This window comes from Pelophylax lessonae, assembly GCF_965119305.1.
Source record: "Pelophylax lessonae genome assembly, chromosome: 1".
In the NCBI taxonomy this organism is placed as follows: domain Eukaryota; kingdom Metazoa; phylum Chordata; class Amphibia; order Anura; family Ranidae; genus Pelophylax; species Pelophylax lessonae.
In genome coordinates this window covers 98,468,557-98,483,860 of record NC_138768.1, presented here as the reverse complement: position 1 = coordinate 98,483,860, position 15,304 = coordinate 98,468,557, and the positions used below count along the sequence as shown (strand labels likewise).

The 15,304-nt window shown below is 36.6% G+C and overlaps 2 protein-coding genes and 1 pseudogene across 4 annotated transcripts in view; 2 read left to right on the top strand and 1 right to left on the bottom strand.

Annotated features, from left to right (window-relative positions):
- LOC309544756 (E3 SUMO-protein ligase ZBED1-like) overlaps positions 1–15,304 on the bottom strand; it is a gene marked incomplete at both ends in the record, with an annotated part of 838,422 nt that overhangs the window by 743,272 nt on the left and 79,846 nt on the right. The window lies entirely within an intron of this gene.
- Positions 1–15,304, top strand: part of ARL15 (ARF like GTPase 15) — a 450,682-nt gene that overhangs the window by 418,897 nt on the left and 16,481 nt on the right. The gene's annotated exons all lie outside the window — the stretch shown is intronic.
- LOC309543520 (zinc finger protein with KRAB and SCAN domains 4-like) overlaps positions 1–15,304 on the top strand; it is an 89,219-nt pseudogene that overhangs the window by 66,812 nt on the left and 7,103 nt on the right. The window lies entirely within an intron of this gene.

Genomic DNA, 15,304 nt, shown 5'->3' with positions numbered 1-15,304 from the left:
AACAAGCATTTGCCGTTTGAAATTCTGGTAAACTACAGTCCTTAATGGGATTTATCTGCTTAAAAAAATGCCTCTCACCTCAACTGCCTCTAAACTACTATAAAGGACTGAGTGTAGATGTACACATAGGATAACATTGAGGAGAGTTCAGGGGCTGCTGAAAAAAATGCCCAAGTGCTCCTAAACTTCAGTTTAGCAGCTGTATTGTACATGAGGCCTAAGAGAGTAAATTTGTCTGACAAAGGACTTAATCTTTATAACATTTAAATTATTCTTATTAATGTTCTCCACCATCACAGCATAAAGCCGTAGTGGGGTCAATAAATTGTTTTTCTTTTCCTCCTCTCACGTCCTTGCATGCCAGAGGTGCCCTAAAGACATTTAAAAAGGTTTAATGAAATTAAATCATAAGGACCATAATGAAAGTGAAAATAGCTTCTCTCCAGAGTTCTCATTCCAGAAACACTCTTTCTGCTGCTTCTGGATCATCACAAAGTGTTTCATCACCAGCAGCATCTTCAAGTAAGGAAGTGTTGCAAACCATGGCCTCACAAAGATACACAATACCTTCATTTATAGATAAAGACACCTGAGAATCAGGAGATCATTGATTAAGTTTGAAATGTATGCTTTTAGGTTAGTATTGTTTATAAATGAAAATGCTTATTGGCAGGAAGCTTTTCAATTATGAGGGAAAGGGGGGATTCCTGTTCTCATGAATAGTCGAAATGTTGCCCATCCCCATAAGTAAGCTCCAGTGGGTGGAGTGAAACGCGTTGGAGGGGTGGCCTGGCAGGGGTCCAGGCTGAGACTGCCACTTGTCTACATACAGCAGGCGTTGTTCCGATGTATGGATCTCGGTCCTCTTCTTCTCTTGTCTTTCATTGTCTGTTTTTTTGGCGGGCCTCTTTCGAGCCAGCACTCACAGCAGCAGGCACAGGACTACATTTCCTAGCAGTCTGAGCAGCTCACATACATACCATGGGTTTATAGTCGAAATGTCCTTAACATATACCGTCCTTGTTATTCCACTTGTAATAAAAAAATAACATTTTAACAAGCCAGTTTAGTTAATTTACTTAATAAGCTCTACTTTTGTTCAAGCATAATACTTATATACACTGCATTTCACATTCCCAGTGAAAAAAAAATGACCGTCAATTCGTAAAAGTACTCCATACTGAATTTTTTTTTTTTACATTTTTCTAAAAACTTCCATTTTTCTTTCGTGAAAAATTTTTTTTTTTTTTTTTTTTTTTTCAAGGCTTCAAAATTTCCGGAAATTTTTAATCTCTATTTGAGACTCTACCAAATACTTTTATTTGTGTAGTTTGTGTATCATGTGTGCTCCAGATCCCAAAATATTAGTAGATGAACTGATTTTACTAAATTGTCCCAGTTGTTTATGTGCATGTGATTGTTGTATGGACCTTGGATCAAGTTGTGAATGTGAAGGGTTCTGTTATTGCGCTACTTGCTATGCAATATGTTGGCATTTTATCAGTGAACAAAATATCACTGATGCAGATGAAGACAGCTTTGTTAATGATAAAGCCAAAGACCCTTCATTAGAAAGTTGGTATGGTTAAACACTGTATAAAACTGAGTGTACTCGAGTCCGGTATAACTCAGGGTAAAAAGCAAAAATGAGAACTTGGTGAATTCTTGTTTTACCCACATGAACTCAGTCTTCCTTTCATCATGATTGCTGTTTGTCAGGGAAAGAGCACCTCTGGGAATCAAAGTCAATGTGAGCAAAAGGGGGTAGGATGCTCATTTCAGTACCAGCTAACATTCTTCCTTAGAACATCATGGGGAGGTCTCCAGTATCCTGAGCCTTTAAAGCCAGATGTTACTTGTCAGGGTGTTCATAGCCTTTGACAAGTTTGTCAGAAGGTCATATAAATATATTCTTTCCATTAGTTTCCCTTCTCAAGTGTGTTTTACATTAAAGCGGACCTGTCGACAGAAGGGGGCTGTAGTGTAATTTAATTATAAGTTTTCTCATTCCAGTAAAATGTAAATTTGCAAGTTGATTTATATAAAACAGCTTTTCCATATTCATCAAGAAGTATGAAAACAGGTTTAGGAACTTATTACAACTGATAGTGTTACAGATGAAGATATTTTCCTACACATAGCGACTTCCTGTCTAGCAATTTTATCAGGTAATCCCATCAGACGTTGATAAGGTTTTATAGTAAAATGACTGATCTATAATTGTATCGTGCACAGCCAGATTTAGAGCAAGCCACTTTCTGACTAAACTTGTTAAACCCTGTTCTACTTGAGTAGCTAGCATCATAAGATGCTAGATGGTACTTTTAGGTTCATCTATGCCTGATTCGTAGCATCACCATGTCCTCCAGAATCAACCCTTGCCAGGTTCTGAAGTGACCTAGGTCAAGGTCAACCATTGTCCTATGGGCTGCATGTCAAAATCTATTTAGATTATGCAGTATTTGCATGGGAACGTCTGTTGCTCTGGTGGCACTGAGAAGTGGGGGACAGTTTACATTAAAGTACAATGTGGTGTAGGTATAGTCTGACTATAAGTTTACTTTACCCAGTGTCCCTCAGTTGGCCTCTGCACTTGGTCACCCTTGCGTCCAAAAGAGACAATAAATGTGTACGTCTACTTTAATAATGTGCTTTGAATAACATGACCAGTCTACTCACTCTTGCCAGCTAAGGTTTCTCATTTAAGGTAGATCATCTGTTGCATTTGTGTACAGCACCTCCACTGAAAACTTTCTGTAAAAACAAATTATTGGAATGTTCAAATTGATGTACAGCTCAACTATTGTGGAAGTGAGTATAGAGCCCTTGTACTTTAGTTACAGTGTCATTTGCAAGGCCCTTAGCACAATTTAGGAATGCCTGCCAAGTGCTCTTGATTCAAAAACCTTTAGGGACTTGGCTTCATGGATTTGGCTATATTTTGGTATGACCAGATTTTAAGCATCCTTGTGTGATGCCGAAGTCAAACTTCCTGATCAGATAAAAGCCAAGAGTCAATGATTGCATCATCTATCTTTTTCATCTCCTACTAGACATACTAGTGGATATTGTTTTCATAATTTTTCACAAATCAATGTTTAAGTGTTTTTTTTCAATCAAAATATGCCAATATACAGATTGTATTACTTGATCAGTTTACCTTTTTTCGAATCATTGTCAAACACTTAGCAGATTCATAATTGTGTTGTTACTAGTGCATATGGACACAGTGGAATGTCCGCTAGTATGTCTCTCCCGGCGGTCATGAGTCCATCATGACATCATTAGCATCTGCATAAGTCATCATTTTGACAACAGAGGCTTGAAGAGCACAGTTGTACAAATGAACCCAAATAATGATTGACGCTTTCTCTTATTCACTTCCTTTTCATTGATTTGTTTACACTGACTTGTTTGGTGAGGGACACCATCTGTAACATCAACACATTGTTTGCAGCGCACAGCATTTTGTTGAAAGGATAAAGTATAAAGAGTGAGCCTGATGACAAACTGAAAATTGCCTTTAAAGATCACTTTGTCACCTCTTTGCCTTGTCAGCCACACATCAAGTGATCAAGTGGTCTGTCTTTATTTGTGTTTCTGTGAAGAAACAGCCTGGAGAAGACTGACATGTAAAAAGTATTGTAATGTTTGTCACTGTTTTATTTTAACACATCCTCAATGGTGTGTGTGTGTGTGTGTGTGTGTGTGTGTGTGTGTGTGTGTGTATATATATATATATATATATATATATATATATATATATATAATATGTGTATATATGTGTGTGTGTGTGTATGTGTATGTATATATATATACACACTGCCTTGCGAAAGCATTCGGCCCCCTTGAACTTTGAGATCTTTTGCCACATTTCAGGCTTCAAACATAAAGATGTAAAACTGTAATTTTTTTGTGAAGAATCAACAACAAGTGGGACACAATCATGAAGTGGAACGAAATTTATTGGATATTTCAAACTTTTTTAACAAAAAAATTTCGCAAGGCACTATATATATGTGTGTGTGTGTGTGTGTGTGTGTGTGTGCGTGTGTGTGTATATATATATATATATATATATATATATATATATATCTATATATTGGTGTCCCTGATGAAACCTGTTGGGCGGAGCTACAGCGTTCTAGGAGAGTGTGAGACCAACTATGAGGGTTGCTTTTATCTGAGTACTTTTCTTGTGGGAGAGCTATCCTGGGTTTGCAATGGTGCACAGTATGACTGTTTTCATCTACCTGTTCAGTGTGAGTGCATATTTTATCTGCTTTAAAAAAAAAAAAAAAACTTCTGGAGAGAGTTTGCTGCACTGAAAGTAAGGGGGCTGAATAATTTTGCACGCCTGATTTTTCAGTTTTTTATTTGTTAAAGTTTGAAATATCCAATAAATTTCGTTCTACTTCATGATTGTGTCCCACTTGTTGATTTTTCACAAAAAAATTACAGTTTTATTTCTTTGTTTGAAGCCTGAAATGGGGCAAAAGGTCGAAAAGTTCAAGGGGGCCAAATACTTTCGCAAGGCACTGTGTGTGTGTGTGTGTGTGTGTGTGTGTGTGTGTGTGTGTGTGTGTGTGTGTGTGTGTGTATATATATGTGTATATATGTATATATATATATATATATATATATATATATAAATTTAGGTATTATTTTTTAGCTTCAATATATTATTTTTTGATTAGCTTATATCTTGGATGCGTGTAAAGCTTGGGTTGCTACCATTTTGGTCATTCTTGGGAATGCAGGTAAATGTTTGTAAATCAGAACAAGTGGATTAAGTATGCAAAAACTGTCCGATAACAATATTTTACAGGATTAAGAGGTGTATAGGAAAGTTGAGATGTAAATTTAAACTGCCACAGATTTTTGGAACATTTATATTTCTATCCATCCCCTTAGGTGCAAGTCTTGGTTTGGTATGTTGGTTGTTAATCGCACAGTCTATTTTAATAAATATGTATTGCACATTGTAGATTTGGGTCTTCCCCAGTTTAGTTTCTAGTTTTGGTATTTTTCAGACACTTCCTGTTATAGTGTGATAACACCTTGTCCAGTCTGTGACATGGGCTTCCAACGAAGAGTGACTTTTTTTAATGCCCCAATAACACATTCTAGTCTGCTATACACATACGTTGTGACCGCACCTGTATATCAGAATATTTGTTCAGTTTTAAGCTATCATATCCCCTAACAACCATTTAAACCATGTTATTATAAAGTTTTATATGCGGTGCTTCATTTTCAGTGCTGATTTAAAGACTAAAATCTAAAAACCTTTTTACTTTTTTATAATATCATGAATTGAATCATTTGACTGATTAATTCTTAAAGTGGAGTTCCACCCATTTTTTTCACTTTAGATCTATGTAATCCTCTTTAAAACTACTTTTACCAATGGAAAGTTTTTTTTTTTGCTAGTAAATACCTGATTTTCTGCTTTATTTATCCTCTTCTCACTTCCGGGTCTGGTCGGCAATTACGTCATTCGGCGATTAGTAGTGTGTGCTGGGATGGCATGAAATCTCGCATTATTACACAGGAGATGAGCTGCACTGTGTGCTCTGCCCCGCCTCCGTCCCGCCTCCTCTCAGTGAGCTGTATGTGTGTAGTGTATTGAGGTTGTGCTCCGCCCCGCCTCCTCTCAGTGAGCTGTATGTATGTAGTGTATTCAGGCCGTGCTCCGCCCCGCCTCCTCTCAGTGAGCTGTATGTATGCAGTGTATTCAGGCCATGCTCTGCCCCGCCTCCATCCCGCCTCCTCTCAGTGAGCTGTATGTATGTAGTGTATTGAGGTTGTGCTCCGCCCCGCCTCCTCTCAGTGAGCTGTATGTATGTAGTGTATTCAGGCCATGCTCCGCCCCGCCTCCTCTCATTGAGCTGTATGTATGCAGTGTATTCAGGCCGTGCTCTGCCCCGCCTCCGCCCCGCCTTCTCTCAGTGAGCGAGGACTGAAAGCATTATAGCTCACTGAGCTCACTGAGAGGAGGCGGGCGGAGCACGGCCTGAATACACTACATACATACAGCTCACTGAGAGGAGGCGGGGCGGAGCACAACCTCAATACACTACATGCATACAGCTCACTGAGAGGAGGCGGGGCAGAGCACAAAGTGCAGCTCATCTCCTGTGTAATAATGTGAGATTTCATGCCATCCCAGCACACACTGCGAATCGCCGAATGACGTAATGGCCGACCAGACCCGGAAGTAAGAAGAGGATAAATAAAGCAGAAAATCAGGTATTTACTAGCAAAAAAAAAAACTTTCCATTGGTAAAAGTCATTTTAAAGGGGATTACATAGATCTATGTAATCCAATTTATTAAAAATGGGTGGAACTCCACTTTAATATCCGTAAGCACTTAACCTGGGCCTGTCTTAGACACTGTTCTGATGCGACAGGGAGATGGTAGTGTGACTCCCGCTATGCTTTCCTAATGCAGCTTAGCACAGCTTACAGCGGACTGTACAGATGGACAATACTTAGCTAAAGAGCAAAAAATTTTAACAAATTATGAGAGTTCAAAGGTGTGAAAATGACCACTCACAGAGTTGGGCTTTAAGGTTTGTCCATTGATCATTACAAGTTATTAGGGAGAAGGACATTGGGAAGAGTGCATGGTGCCATCTAGCAACTTAATGGGCTTCAGAGAGTCCCCTTGGACTTCATAAGACATTTTTGTTTCATATGCTATTACTGTTCATATGCTATTGCCCTCAGTGTAGAATAAAACTATATTTGAAAATGATAATTTTTGTATATATCTTGTTCTCACAGTGATCTTGTAAGTAGTGCTTTTATTTTTTAGGTATTCGTATGCTCTCCTGTGATTTTTAGAATAAATTAATAATTATAGATTCTATGCACTAAACTGTGTTTTAGTTGCAGCGCTCACTGACTACTTCAAATGTAAACAAAATGCATTAGGCGGGGCTGTAAACCATGATATCATTTCCGCCACATAATTTCCGGTCTGTAGAGCACACGACAGAGGGAGTCCTGGAAGTAGTGCTAGTAAACGGCACTTCCCCAGTACAAGCAGTCCCCGGGTTACAAAGATCCGACTTACAAACGACTCCTACTTACAAACGGAGAGAGACAACAGGACGTGAGGAGAGATCTACCCCTAGGAAGGGAAATTCACTCCTGTAAGAGTTATGGGAAAAAGGTGTCCCCACTGAAGCTTTACCACTAATCCGAACCTAAAATTTTCAAAATCCAATTGTCATAGGGACAGAAAGTGAGGTGAAATCTTCTGAAAAGGGGTACAGACAGCAAAACAAACATTACAGGGGTGTTAACCCTTCCCTATGCTATCCAAAAAACTTAAAAACTGATTCTTTTGGCTGGGGCTACACTTAAAAAAATGTAGAACAAACCTACAATCCCTATCTTGTTTGTAACCTGGGGACTGCCTGTATTACTGATTTGATAGTTCCAGGAAAGGGCACACTCTAATGTGAGTGTACACCATCCTTGTTCTGATTGCTTTGAAATAAAGGATATTACACTATCTCTGGCTTTCTTCTCCTGTTTAATTTATTTCCTGCCTGCTAGAGTTGGAGGAGGAGACCATGAGGGAGAGAGGTTGAAGTGCTTATTCAATAAGAAGTAAAGGAGAGGAGTAATGCTGTGTTGATGCAGCAAAGGCTATTTGGGACCCACCTAATAATTTAAGGAGTCATTTAATCTGGTTACTGCATCACTTGGTAGGGATAATCCTTTGGGAGCCTGTATGGAAGAGGAGGAGGTGTTTTGTAGTCCCACCAAAGCATATTTGATTTTATGGTGGAGAGAGTGTCACAACAGACTTCTTGACTTTCACTTATATCTTTGTGGACACTTTATACACAAAGCAAATTATTTAAAAACTTCTTTTGGAACACTGGTTTTATAGGCCTTCAAAGGTTTGCAATTATCACCATTTTTCTGTTTATTGATTTGTTATATGATATTCCTAATTATGATGATCATAGGAGATTGTATAATTGTAGAGCACATTATTGTGGAAAACATTTTTTTTTTATTTACACATATATACTTTGCATATAGTATTATGCTCCCATTCTTTCTTTTTTAAGTATTTGTATTTCTTAACCAGAATCTTTGCACATCCGTTATTTAAATTAGGACATATTTGACATTGTATCCGATTATGCAATATACATTCCAGGAATATGTTAAGAAACTGGTATTGTTGTTGAAATTGGCTCGGAGTATGTATTTGTGGCTGACTGCTTTTGTTTCTCTAAGGCTTAGCTTGGCCTTCATTACTTAAGAAGTGTAATAATTGACCGAGAGTAGACATTTCTACCAAGAAAAATGTGTGGTTTGAAAACCTATGCTGAGTCTCATTAGAACTTCAGAAAAAAAGTAGTGTCTTAATGTAGTATGTGTCTGGTGCAATTTCTCTTACCAGGTTTTGTCCATGATTGATTAAAGTACACCTAATGCATGATTGAAAATTAAAACTTAAAATAAATACATGGAAAACAGCGTACATAGTACTTAGGTTTCTCTAACAAGGCATTATATGGTATAGTGCTCTAATCTCCCCACTCATTTATATTTGTAATCTGGTGATCTTGAAATGCACCCACCTATGATGCTGGAGCACGCAAAGCAGGCACCTTGCTGCCTCTCACATATAGGTAGGCCTGATATAAAAAAATAAGGGGTTCATACCAGCCACCAATCAGACCTTAGATGTTTGAATTTGATTGGTGATGCAAGAAGCAGAAATAAAGCACGGACTTTAAAGGATATCTATACCCAAGAACAGAAATGTATTATCCACTGCTGGACCGAGACCATTTCTGACACATGTTGTTTGCAAGTTAAAATCAGTATTTGTAGCTCAAAAATTACTTAGAACCCTCAATCATTATATATTTTTTTAGCAGACTCTGGAGTATAAAGTGGCAGTCATTGCAATATTTTTTGTATATTGTGAAAGATGATGTCACGCAGAGTAAATAGATACCTAACATGGTGACAAACTACTGTCAATAAAAATCTCCATAGGCGACTTTTTAAAAAATTTTAACGGTTGCCAGTTTAGGGTTACAGAGTAGCTTTTTTTAGAAATATTGCTCTCGCTCTGGTTATCGTGGCGATACCTCACATGTGTGGTTTAAACAGCATTTTCATTTACGGGCGCGACTTCCATATACGTTTTCTTTTGTGCGTGAGCTCACGGCTACGGGGTGCTTTAAATTTTTTTTTCTATTTATTTTATTACATTTTTTAATTTTAGCAAAGTTTAAAAAAAATCTGATCACTTTTATTGCTGTCACAAGGAATGTAAATATCCCTTGTGACAGCAGTAGGCAGTGACAGGTACTCTTTATGGAGGGATCGGGGATTTAATAGGCCCCAGACCCCTCCACTGCACTTCAATGTATTCAAAATGCCAAAATCACCATTTTTGAATACTGACACCTTTTTTAAATTTGCCGCCTTAAGCCGCGGTGTAACTCGGACGTGACGTCATGGACGCCACTCCTGGGTTACTACTTCGGAGACCCGATCAAAGCCAAATCTGGCTTTGATCGGGACTCCAACCAGCTGGCGGACGTGCCAGCTGGTTGCTCGGGTCTCCTGGTGGGATGGGAGACCCGGGCAGAGCCGCAGAAGGGTGGCTGCAGGAGGGGGCATCCCCTCCCGCTCTCTGGGGTAACAGCCGCGCAGCTCCCAAGCTGCATCAGCTGTTACCGCCTGAAAGCCGACCGCCGGCTCTACAAAATGGTACCTGGATGATGCCTCTAGCTACAGGCATAACCCCGGTACAACCACTGGTCCGAGCCAACATAAAGCTACGTCGATTTGCAGGAAGTGGTTATATTGCAGCTTCCCAGTCTTCAGATATGGTGACTGCATTAGTTTTCATTGTTCAGGCTTAAAATAATTTTAGGTAGTCCAAAAAATACCTGATAAGCTTGCCAGAAATGCAATATACTTTTCACTTCCTGTGAGCTAAACTGGAAGCAAAAACAATCTACCAATCTACCAAAACTATTTATACCCTGCCTAAGACCTAGTTACCTTTAAACTACATTTTCCCCTATGTTATCAAGATGAGCAGAGATGGGGATGTTCTGTAGTCCTAACCTACTTAGTGTGCTAGGGTAACAATGCTGCTCCTTTATAGATAGAGTGAAGAGTTAGCTATGTCCTGGGACAAGGAGTGTGTAACAGGAAGATTCAGCAGATAAAAATAAAGAAAATAAAAAGGCAGAATAAAAGAAAAGCAATGCATGAAATTAAAGCGTAACTCCACTTTTTTTTTTTTGAGAAAAAAACATTCCCCTCTGGGTGATCTATGTACATTGCAAGGATTATAACAACCTTATGTTATTCTGAAGAAATCCCTGTTTGTTGCTCTGTGCCCCTGGACTGAGTGAGTCTAATGGAAGTGGTTTTGTAATAATCAATCCGCTGTGGCACCTGCAGAGCACGAATGAGGAGTATCTCCTTAAAAATTACATTTTTGTTGCAGGGGATACCTGACATCTGACTTGTATCTTAGGCAGTCTTCTGGAAAAATTGGTGAGCCAATCACACAAGCAGGAATTTATGTTTCTGTGGCCTGGTCAGTACACATTCTGTGTACAGAACATTTCCGGGTAACCATATTTGCATTGCATTGTCAGAAAAGTACAGTGGCTGCAGATTGGAAAGGAAAGGTAATTTCAATAACATTAAATTTCAATTGGACTTGTGTCGCAATTGTATACACTATATTATTTGTTCTTTGTTTGCTATTTTTTTTTTCTCCATGAAAATGGAGTTACTCTTCAAGGATTAGTCAGCTGCAATATTTTACATTTTTGTTTCTGGGTTTTTATACAGTACATTTAAAGTGGCTGTTCAGTAATTTTTTCATCTTCCCATCTATTAAATCATCTGCCCTTGTTGTTTTTTTTTCTGCCAGTAAATACCTTATACAGCCCACTTCCACTTTATTGTCTGGTAATTGGCCTAGGATAATGACACCATGCACAGCTCTCTCTCTAACTCATATGAGAGTTTGCCAGTAAGGGAGGGAGGAATTAGTCATAGGAAAGCCAAGGAGAGCTTGAGGGGGCTGGATGAGGGTGGAGATAACAGGAGACTGAAGAGATCCATGAGTATTCATGAAGAGAGGAGAAATGTGCAGGCAAGCAGTTGTGTGAGTGTGTCTATCTGCATACACTGTGTGTGTGTGTGTGTGTGTGTGTGTGTGTGTATATATATATATATATATATATATATATATATATATATATATATATATATATATATATATATATATAATGTGTGTGTGTGTGTGTGTATATATATATGTATATATATATATATATATATATATATATATATATATATATAAAATCCAGGAAGTGAACAGTCAGCAGTTTCAGCTGCCCACAGTTAAAATAGCTGCAGTGACACTTAGTGGAGGGAGATTTCTGCAGCATATTTGGCAAGTGAAGAATCACAATATATAGAAAATAATATGCAAAGTGGTCGGAGGGAAGCTTCAGAATGGCAAAGATGTTTAATTACAAATTATGTGAGCAGTCTGCAGTTCCTCCTAATGTGGATACTGTATAATATTAGAAAATCACTGAAGGCAAAATACATTCTCCATATCCTCCCCCCCCCCCAAAAAAAATATATATATATATATATATATATATATATATGCTTTTTAGTGATATCCAGTCACACCCTTCTGTTTTAAATGTAAGAAACTCTTATTAATTTTTATTGTGAATAAATAAAAAAAGAAACATTAGAACTGTTTTAAGACAGTTGTATACCTCCTATCCTTTTCTAACAACAATATGTTTTAGTAAAGCCGTTTTATCTTCTCTTCATTGATGGTGTCTCTGTTCCTACTAAAACTGCAGCTATATATAAATATATACTCAGACATTGAAAGTACATTTCTTGGCTACAATTCAGTCATAAAACCACCTTTTTGATGGAGAAAGTAAAATGGCTGAGATTGTTTTGCTACTATTGAATTCATTATAATTTGATTGAAAGCATCAAGTATGTGAAGTGTCTTCAGCATAATGAAATTGTGTGAAAGTCAGCTTTTACTACCAGACACCGATAATGTCAAGCCAAGGTGGATGGTGAGAAAACTTGGTTAAATGTCATTATAATGTCATGCTTAGCTTTGGTTTGAATCATGAAAGGCATTTCCTAAATAATCCCTATGGGCAGAGTTACAATGGCTTCTAATTCTAATAGAGCCCCCAAAGGGAGTTTATGTGTTTGTAGAAGCCAGCCAAGTATAGCCCTGGCTATCTCTGCTACTACAGTATCTTTATCACTTATTATGTGGTACAAAAACATAAAGGCCAAGTACTTTAAATCACTCTGCTTGTATTTTCTCCTTGAAAGAATACATGGCAGTTTTAAAGTTATTGTTGCTCAGATATTTGTTCTTTGCCGGATCTTTTTTTTTTTTTTTGAGGATGTTTAGTGTAATCTTTAGACACATGCAGTACATGGCCAAAACTGTCTGTAAGGCATGAAAAGAAGAAAAGATTTGCAAGATCATTTGATTTATGACTACTGAAGTGGCAGTGCCACAAAACTTTACTGGTGTAGTGAGGGGGGAATTTACAGTATTTAAATTACTCCGTACCTTTGTTGTTCTGGGGAGATATATATATATACACATATGAGGGAGATATAGACAGATATCTATATTACTGTGACGTGAGTTGCATATGAGCTGCAAAAGTTTGATTAGTGAAAATTTTACATTTTCTTTTAATTGGGGGAAATTTGAATTTTTTTTTTTTTAATGGGGTCATTTCCCATGTTATCCTGATATTTGTGAATAAAGATCCTTTGTTCATTGTATACTGAAGGCAGTGCCGTTTGGTCTCTTTGGGGTAAGTGTAGTATCTTATTAATATGTTTTACTGTTCTCACACTCTGAATATCCTAAACCCTCAGCACTAATGTTAATCTTTGGCTGTTCCACTTACTGATTAACAGTTGATTTATAAAAAATAGAGCTAGAAAGTCTGGGAAATCCAGTTGAAAGATTTTGTTTCTTTCTTTTAGATATCTGTGGGCAAGCACTTTTTAAAAAGAGATGCAGGTACAGACTGGCAATACTTGCGGTTGCTTAGGTTTGGACTTTGATGCGGTGTATTGGTGTAACAAAATTTGATGTCAACATTGGTGGTTTCAGTAGAGGAAACCTTTTTTTTCTTAGGATATCTTAACACAAAATGGCAATGATTGAAGGTTTTTGCAGTAACACTGGGTGTGTTGACGCATGCTTGTTGGTTGACACAAGTTGCAGGTTGCTGTGTGGAAAGGTCCTTAGCCCAACACCCTAGTAAAGAAGCTCCAAGACACATGGGTACCACCCTGTCTCACCTACCAAAAGCTGAAATATATATATATATAATTTTTTTTTTTCCCCTTCCATATGTATAGGACAGTTAAATTGGGTCTCAATGACCATGCTTTTGAAATTACAAAAAATACAATGGGGTTTTGTTTGTTCAGATACTTGGCAACATTTTTTTTTAACAATTGGACACCCCCTTTCCCCACTTTAAAAAATGTCTATTGCCTGCTGACCTGTTGTTGTAACACCACATTCCTAAAAAGATGTTCACTACAATATATCAGTTTTATTTTTAAATTTGTCTATTAGCACTAGAATCGTTTTATACAGTATCAAAGTTAAAATGTGCTTTTGCTTACCAATTAGAAAATGTAGCTGAAATTGAAATATGAAACTTCAATTAGCCCCAATAAAACATAAAAAGTAGATGAAATATAATATAAAACCATAATAATTGGCTACAAATTATTCAAATGTTTTTGTGACTCGTGCTAAAGTCTTTTGATTACTGCCTTTATTTTTCAAGAGTTTATATTGTTGTATTAAGTTTTTATTTTTGTTTTTTTTTTTTTGTTTTTTTTTTATAGACAAACTTTAGGTTGAACTATAGGGAATTCCTATCCAATATCCTGTTGACAGAAATGCATAGTTTTGGTAACTTCATATTTCAGCTGTAATAGATGAGCTGCGTATCATCTGTAACCTTACCGTTTAGCAGTGTCTGTTTTGTTGATTTATTTTTCTTACACTTTCAGGAAGCAATATTTATCCAGTATCATGGTTTAAAAATATTCTTTTAAAAGAATCAATTTCATGGTGGATGCATTTAGTCAGTAAACAAGTCTTTTAAGCAAGGTCTTAGTCCTGGGTAGCAGACCATTTTACAAGTAACCGATACTTTTACAAGCCAGGGTTTCAGACAGAGTTACTGTCTGTGTCTGATATGAGAATTTCTATTCTTTATTGTAGTGTGAAAAAAAAAAAAAAACCCTTTTTAAAAGGTATATACTAAATGTATGTCATTAGGAACATAGTGTTTTTATATTGCTACAAATGCACATTCTATTATTTCTTATAATTTTGTAAGCATGCATTGCTTACACATTTCTCAAAGTACTGTAAAAATCAATCAATCTGTCAATCCCCGAATATCCCCTTAATCAAAATTAAAAAAAAAATATGATCCTAGATAATTATATATTTGCCTTTTTTTTTTAAATTATAATATATAATATTTTTTTATCAATTGCCTGCATAATTATTTTTGTATAGTCATTTTCTATTACTATATTAAAGTTTTTGTAGAGGATTTATTTATTTATTCTTTCATGTATTTTACTAAGCAGAAAAAGATTTGAGTTTGTGTGTATGCATGATTATCTTTTTTGCAAAGTCTATTTTAGCTGCTACTAAATTATTGCAAACACCAATGGATGTTTTTTTAAATATATGCAAATTACAATGCTGATCAAATGCAAGCTTGCATGTATATATAGAATTGTATTGACATATTATAAAAACATATATATATATATATATATATATATATATATATATATATGGTTATGTATAGCTAAACTTTAGTAGAATATGTAAAGTAATATTGAAATCTGAATTGTACCCAATAAAAAATTGCACTAAATTAATTGAAAGGAATTTTATGAAATCACTTCTATTTTGGTACTTAAAATATTCAGACAAGCACACTATTTAGAAACACATGACCCATTCTCATGTTTCAAATGCTTTTCTTGAATGCCACCCAAACTGTCATGGTAAATTGTTTAATTCTTCCCCAAGGAAGATTCTTAGGTTTCAAGCCTTTTTTTCTACCCGCTGATCTCCTGGCCAGAAGAACAGTTGAAAACAAGTGCCTCTGGATTGTTTTGATCTGAGTTTGTTGTAACTTCTTCATTTTTCTTATCATT